The sequence below is a fragment of the Caretta caretta genome, chromosome 1 (genome assembly GCF_965140235.1).
Source record: "Caretta caretta isolate rCarCar2 chromosome 1, rCarCar1.hap1, whole genome shotgun sequence".
NCBI lineage: Eukaryota > Metazoa > Chordata > Testudines > Cheloniidae > Caretta > Caretta caretta.
The window spans coordinates 253,649,061-253,657,355 of NC_134206.1; the positions used below are offsets into that span (position 1 = coordinate 253,649,061).

General features: G+C 40.6%; 1 long non-coding RNA gene across 1 annotated transcript in view; it reads left to right on the forward strand.

Annotated features, from left to right (window-relative positions):
- LOC125627543 (uncharacterized) overlaps positions 1-3,479 on the forward strand; it is a 35,095-nt gene extending 31,616 nt beyond the window's left edge. Inside the window, exon 4 of the long non-coding RNA XR_012666091.1 lies at positions 2,391-3,479. This is a non-coding gene — a long non-coding RNA (uncharacterized LOC125627543). The remainder of the gene's footprint in view (positions 1-2,390) is intronic.
- Positions 3,480-8,295: the final 4,816 nt, after the last annotated feature.

Below are 8,295 nucleotides of genomic sequence, written 5' to 3' on the forward strand. Positions count from 1 at the left end.
CAACTGAATGCCTAGTCACTGCAGCTCCTCTTTGATGTAACCTACTGAGGTGCTGCAGCAGAAGACTTAACTCAGTGAAACTGGGCCTTCCCTATACCCCCCCACAGCCCCCCAGTGATCAACTAGTTACAACAATGTCGCCAATTTTGTCATTGGTTGGAAATTTGAATTGAAATTGAAACATTAATATACACTTTAAAAGCCTATACAACATATGATAAAATACTCGTACCTGAAAAAGTATAATAGGTTTGAAAAGTATGAAGAAAGACTAGCTTCCTCACATAGCTGTTGTTTTTTCTGACAATGTTGGCGCCTTGGTTTCGGCAAATTGGCCAACCTTATCATTTAAAATTATGATTTGTAAGCAAGGTCTGAATGAACTCTCCCCTGACAGCTAATGATGAGCCAGGGTGGGGGGAAGGCTTCAGGACCAGATTGTAGTTCCATGAACTCACCTACCTTTCCTAGGTATCCACCAGGAAGAGTTGTGTTGCCCAAGTGATCAATTTTGGCTGGTGTTGGGAATTTCTGTACTAAACATTTTTATTATATTATAATTAATTTTACATAAGAATATAAGAATGGCCATATTGGGTCAGACCAATGGTCCATCTAGCCCAGTATTCTGTCTTCCAACAAGAAAAGGAGTACTTGTGGCACCTTAGAGACTAACCAACTTATTTGAGCATAAGCTTTCGTGAGCTACAGCTCATGAAAGCTTATGCTCAAATAAATTGGTTAGTCTCTAAGGTGCCACAAGTACTCCTTTTCTTTTTGCAAATACAGACTAACACAGCTGTTACTCTGAAACCTGTCTTCCAAGAGTGGCCAGTGCCACATGCTTCAAAAGGAATTAACAGAACAGGGCAATTATTGAGTGATCCATCCCCTGTCGTCTACTCCCAGCTTCGGGCAAACAGATGCTCTCAGAGCATGGTGTTGCATCCCTGCCCATCCTGGCTAATAGACATTGATAGACATACCTTCCATGAACTTATCTAGTTCTTTTTTGAATCCTTCTTTAGTTTTGGCCTTTACAACAGCCCCTGGCAAAAAGTTCCACAGGTTGACTGTATGTTGTATGAAAAAGTACTTCCTTTTGTTTGTTTTAAACCTGCTGCCTATTAATGTCATTGGGAGACCCCTAATTCTTGTGTTATGTGAGGGAGCTTTTCACTTTCTCCACACCAGTCAAGATTTTATATCCCCCACATAGTAGTCTCTTGTCCAAGCCGGAAAGTCCCCCAGTCTTTTTAATCTTTCCTAATATGGAAGCTCTTCCATACACCTAATCATTTTAATTGCCCTTCTCTGTACCTTTTCCAACTCCACTATTTTTTTTTTTGAGATGAGGCAATTAGGACTGCACAATATTCAAGATGTGAGCATACCATGGATTTATATAGTAAAAGTGGAGGAGCTTGGTTTGCCAGACTGATCAGCAAATCCAGTGCTGACAAACTATGTGAAAAGGCTGCAAAACACCAGTCCTCTGGACTGCATCGACATGCAGAAAGCCTTATAAGCCAGGTTTCAGCGTAGCAGCTGTGTCATTGTCAAAGCCAATTTTAGAAGTACTTAATGAGGCTGTTAAGAATGCTGGAGATACAACAGTTTATGTGAACAAACATGGCTGTCACATCATACTTTCTCTTTAAGCAAGAGATACCACACTCTACAAACTGGAGGACAATGTTAAGTGCATTGTCATTTGTTAATCCACAAGTTGGACACTGTTTCCTACCAAGACCAGCAAATGCTCACTATCTTTCTACAAGAAATTCAACTGACTGGTTAGAAGCATGCAGTGCCACAGTGACTCAGCAGTTGAAAAAGTGAAGAATTTCTCACTGCATTCAGAAAATGTGCATACATGGCTGATGAATGCACTGATGCAAATGGGTGTCAAGTATTAAGTCACTGCCTATGTTATCTTGATATAAGTGGTAGGTCAGTAGATGAATTTCTAGATGTTCAGGTTATAGAAGACACATCGGCTGCATCTCTAAAACCCACATCTTAGAAGAGTTAAATGCTTGTCAATTGAACACCAAACAGATGGCTGCTTGTGCATTTGATTGAGCTGCAAACCTCCCTGGAAGACATAGTGGAGTACAAGCTTTGCTCAGAGAAAAGTGTAACTCTAATCTCTCCAATACACACTTCAGGGGGCCATCTATTCCAGCTAGCGCTAGTACAAGCTGCAGAATCTTGAAAAGGCATTTCAAAAGATATAAATTTAATGTCATCATTATACTCTTTTCCAGAAAGTTTTCAGGGTGGTAGCCGTGTTAGTCTGTATGAGTGGGTTTTAGCCCATGAAAGTTTATGCACAAATAAATTTGTTAGTCTGTAAGGTGCCACAAGTATTTCTCATTCTTTTTCAGAAAGAGTCCAAAAGGACTGAATGACTTGGAAAACATAGACGATACATTGGGACAGAAGTTCAAATGAGTCCAACCTGGGAAAATCCACTGGCTTTCTCATGAGCGATCCTTGGCTGTTGTCTTAAAATTACTGTAAACATTATTATTGGCTTTGGAAAGTATTGATCGAGATGGGACAGATCTAAGTAGTGAGGCTGGTGGACTACTTTTGCTACTAAGTTCAGAGAACACAATCTCCAGTCTCTCTTGTAAGTCTACTGGTGAAACCACTCGTGTCATTAAACAATGCCATCCAGGCATCTGCTACAACAATAGTAGATCTCTGTCCAGCAATGGAAGTTACCCTTGGATCAATCAGAGAGATATCCATTGAAAACATACTGGAAAAAGCAAAGACTTCCGTTCAGAAGTTGACTAATTAGGGCACTTGTATGAATTCCTTAAATGAAGAAGAAAAGAAATGTTTTTGTTAAGACAGCTGAAAAAGTAAAGTACACTGACTTGATTCTTACAACAACTTTTGGATTCCATCAACCTCTATGTAGCTTTTACAGATGCCTGTCTTATAAAACACTGAGAATTGAGTGGAGTGGGGCACTACCAGCAATGGGGCTGCCATGTGATCAGGACAGAATAGAACATTTGAACACAGACTGGAATATCATACGATGAACCAATGTAGATTTGATTTCAACTTCTTCTTTATCATCACTAATGGTTCAACCCAATTTTGTGCTATGTTTCCTGGAATGAAAGAAGTAGGAATTCATCTCTTTCTACTCCCAGTCACAACAGCTACAGTTGAGCATTCTTTTTCCTCATTGAATATAATTTTGTATTCTGAAAGAAGTCGCCTTCTGCCCGATCATGAGCATATCATAAAGGACTGGAAGTATCTGACACATGATAAGCCACCAAAAATGAATGCACTGCATGCGAGAAGTTCATTAACAAAGTTGTGCAAAATTACAACAAGAAACCAAGAAGGATGTACATATAGTGCTTCATAGTAGGCTTGCATAGCCAACTTTAATTTGTGTGATGATTTAAAAACATGAGTTAAATCTAATAAAATGGTTGTGAAACATTTTTCAGTGTTTACTATGGTGCCATACAGCCCACCTTTACCCTAACAGTCTCACCTCTCATCAGTCCTCACCCCTCCCCCTGTATTTTTGAACACCCCCTCCACCCCATCTCAATTTCTGTGGAAAACACTGCAGTGAAATATTTTTTCTGTGCAGTACTTGTTTACATCACATCCTGTCAACTGTAGTATTCAGCATCAATTATCCTCCTAATGTAAATAGCAGAGTAGGTTTGTTTATTTTGCTAGGCTGCTTGGCTGGCTCATTTGTTCGTGGGAGAAGCCTGAACCTCTAAAGAGCTATTCATCTCACATCAGTTTTTCAATAGAACTCTTTGCCTCTCCACTAAGGTTTCTCTGAGTTTGAGATCCTCAGTAGCAACAAAAAGAAAAGGAGTACTTGTGGCACCTTAGAGACTAACCAATTTATTTGAGCATGAGCTTTCGTGAGCTACAGCTCACTTCAGAAGTGAGCTGTAGCTCACGAAAGCTCATGCTCAAATAAATTGGTTAGTCTCTAAGGTGCCACAAGTACTCCTTTTCTTTTTGCGAATACAGACTAACACGGCTGTTACTCTGAAACCTGTCAGTAGCAACAGTTATAATCAATCTATGTAATGTTTTATAGAGATCATGAGCACTTTACCAACTGCAGGCTCAGTTATGGCTCTAAAGCTTGAGCAATGTTGAGGAGGACGAGAAGGTGGTACGTCTTCAAGCAATGGTGGTAGGAGAGGTGTTTGTGCTGGTGGAAGCCAGGGGAAGCCCTGGGGTCACCAGGAGCACTGGGGAGTGCGGGTTGCCCTCACCAGTACAGAATAAGTGTAGCAGCATACACTCCACACAGTGCATGGCTCCTCTGGGGTGCTCAGTATAACTGGCAGTGCCTTCTGCCCCTACCCATTTGCCATCAGGGTATTTAGGCAGCAGCAACATTATGGCTTCCACATGCATGGGAGTGTTTGGGGGAGAGAAAGGACTTTTTGGCCCTCTTCTCACCTCCGCCACCACTAATGCTTCTGTGTGATGGCAGCCATATTTTGACCCTGTAATAAATAGATAGGAACTGCTTCTGCCAGGAAAAATTTCAGGTGAGCATAGATGCTCCTCAGTAAGGGAAATAGGAAATCCAAAATATTTCTCTCTCCTTTCTACCCAGCCACCAGAGAATAAAATATAGCTGCATGGGGACAAACCCATCTGGCTCATATTTACCCTACAGACTTCAAAATCTCTTTCTGAACAAGCCCTTTCATCTCCAGTGAGATATTATCCCAGGAGCTTGCTGGAATCTACATGCCCTTTGATCAGAAACCTTTCTCAGTCAAGGCAACAGGATAAGTGACTTGCTGCCTGTGCCTGCCTGCTGAGTTGATGAACTGAAATGGTCAGAGATCACACCAGCATAGAAGTATATTGAAGGTGAACCCTAATAAAATTAAGAGTTTAAATTATCCTCCACATGTCCCGTGTCCCACTAACATGAATCCAGGCAGGGTCGTTTGGAAGCTGAACAGTTTATGCTTCCATCCCACACCACTGTCAAGTTTTAGCAAATTAGGACAAGTCAGCATATAAGAACAATCATATGTATCAGTAACTACTAATGGTAACAATTCACTACCTCTCCCTGCTACAGGTAGCAAATTCCTACCAATAGCAGTTTCACACATCCCCGAGTGTGAGAAACTACATCAGATAGCAGTTTTTAGCGAAGTAGGACCTGTTGCTACTACAGGTAGCACATTCCTACAGATAGCAGTTTCACACACGCTATGGTGTGCAAAACTGCTCTCTGTAGGAATTAGCTACATCAGCTAGCAGTTTTTAGCAAATTAGGACAAGTCAGCAAATAAGCACAACCTTATGTTCTTGGTGGTGTTGGGGGACTTTAACTACCCAGACATCTGTTGGGAAAATAACACAGCAGGGCACAGATTATCCAACAGGTTCTTGGAATGTATTGGAGACAATTTTTTATTTCAGAAGGTGGAGAAAGCTACTAGAGGAGAGGTTTCAGAGTAGCAGCCGTGTTAGTCTGTATCCGCAAAAAGAACAGGAGTACTTGTGGCACCTTAGAGACTAACAAATTTATTAGAGCATAAGCTTTCATGGGCTACAGCCCACTTCATCGGATGCATAGAATGGAACATATAGTAAGAAGATATATATATATATACATACAGAGAAGGTGGAAGTTGCCATATAAACTGTAAGAAGCTAATTAATTAAGATGAGCTATTATCAGCAGGAGAAAAAAACTTTTGTAGTGATAATCAAGATGGTCCATTTAGACAGTTGACAAGAAGGTGTGAGGATACTCAACATGGGGAAATAGATTCAATATGTGTAATGATCCAGCCACTCCCAGTCTCTATTCAAACCCAAGTTAATGGTATCTAGTTTGCATGTTAATTCAAGCTCAGCAGTTTCTCATTGCAGTCTGTTTTTGAAGCTTTTCTGTTGCAAAATTGCCACCCTTAAGTCTTTTACTGAGTGGCCAGAGAGGTTGAAGTGTTCTCCTACTGGTTTTTGAATGTTATGATTCCTGACGTCAGATTTGTGTCCATTTATTCTTTTGCGTAGAGACTATCCATTTTGGCCAATGTACATGGCAGAGGGGCATTGCTTGTACATGGTGGCATATATCACATTGGTAGATGTGCAGGTGAACGAGCCCTTGATGGTGTAGCTGATGTGGTTAGGTCCTATGATGGTGTCACTTGAATAAATATGTGGACAGAGTTGGCATCGGGCTTTGTTGCAAGGATAGGTTCCTGGGTTAGTGTTTTTGTTGTGTGGTTTGTGGTTGCTGGAGAGTATTTGCTTCAGGTTGGGGGGCTGTCTGTAAGCGAGGACTGGTCTGTCTCCCAAGATCTGTGAGAGTGAGGGATCATTTTTCAGGATAGGTTGTAAATCTTTGATGATGTGCTGGAGAGGTTTTAGTTGGGGGCTGAAAATGACAGCTAGTGGCGTTCTGTTATTTTCTTTGTTGGGCCTGTCCTGTAGTAGGTCACTTCTGGGTACTCTTCTGGATCTGTCAATCTGTTTTTTTCACTTCAGCAGGTAGGTATTGTAGTTTTAAGAATGCTTGATAGAGATCTTGTAGGTGTTTGTCTCTGTCTGAGGGATTGGAGCAAATGCGGTTGTATCTTAGAGCTTCGCTGTAGACAATGGATCATGTGGTGTGTCCTGGATGGAAGCTGGAGGCATGTAGGTAAGTTTAGTGGTCAGTAGGTTTCCGGTATAGGGTGGTGGTTATGTGAACATAGCTTATTAGCACAGTAGTGTCCAGGAAATGGACCGCTTGTGTGGATTGGTCTAGGTTGAAGTTGATGGTGGGATGGAAAGGCTGCTCTAGATTTGATTTTGACAAATAGGGAGGAACTGGTTGAGAATTTGAAAGTGGAAGGCAACTTTGGTGGAAGTGATCATGAAATGATAGAGTCATGAAAGGAATAGTAGGAAGAAGAACAGCAAAATAAAGATAAAGGATTTCAAGAAGGCAGACTTTAGCAAACTCAGGGAGTTGGTAGGTAACATCTCATGGGAAGCAAGTCTAAGGGGAAAAGCAATTGAAGACAATTGACAGTTTTTCAGAGAGACATTAACAGCACAAGAGCAAACTATACCACTGCGTAGGAAAGATAGGAAGTACGGCAAGAGACCATGCTGGCTTAACCAGGAGATCTTCAATGATCTAAAAATCAAGAATGAGTCCTTCAAAAAGTGGAAACTAGGTCAAATTACAAAGGATTAATATAAACAAATAATACAAAAACGTAGGGACAAAATTATAAAGGCCAAGGCACAAAATGAGATAAAACTAGCTAGAGACATAAAGGGTAACAAGAAAACATTCTACAAATACATTAGAAGCAAGAGGAAGACCAAGGACAGCAAGGTCCATTACTAAACGAAGGGGGAAAAACAATAACAGAAAATGTGGAAATGGAAGAGGTGCTTAATGACTTCTTTGTTTCGGTTTTCACCAAAAGGGTTGGTGGTGATTGCATGTCTAACATAGTGAACGCCAATGAAAATGAAGTAAGATTAGAGGCAAAAATAAGAAAAGAACAAGTTAAAAATTACTTAGACAAATTAGATGTCTTCTGATGAAATGTGTCCTAGAATATTCAAGGAGCTGACTAAGGAGATATCTGAGCCATTAGCAATTATCTTTGAAAAGTCATGGAACACGGGAGAGATTCCAGAAGACTGGAAAAAGGCAATTATAGTGCCAATCTATAAAAAGGGAAATAAGGACAATCTGGGAAATTACAGACCAGTCAGCTTAACTTGTGTACCCAGAAAGATAATGGAGCAAATAATAAAGCAATCAAGTTTGCAAACATCTAGAAGAAAATAAGGTGGTAAGTAACAATCAGCATGAATTTGTCAAGAACATATCATGTCAAGCCAACCTGATAGATTTCTTTGACAGGGTGGATGGGGGGAAATGGTCAACGTGGTATAACTTGACTTTGGTAAAGTTTTGATACTGTGTTGCATGACCGTCTCATAAACAAACTAGGGAAATGCAACGTAGATGGAGCTGCAATAACATGGGTGCAAAACTGGTTGGAAAACCATTCCCAGAGAGTAGTTATCAGTAGTTCACAGTCATGCTAGAAAGGCATAACCAGTGGGGTCCTGCAGGGATCGGTTCTGGATACATTTCTGTTCAATATCTTCATCAATGATTTAGATAATCGCATATACACTTATATACACTAATACACTTATAAAGTTTGCGGACGATACTAAGCTGGGAGGGGTTGCAAGTGTTTTGGAGGATAGGGTTAAAATTCAAAATGA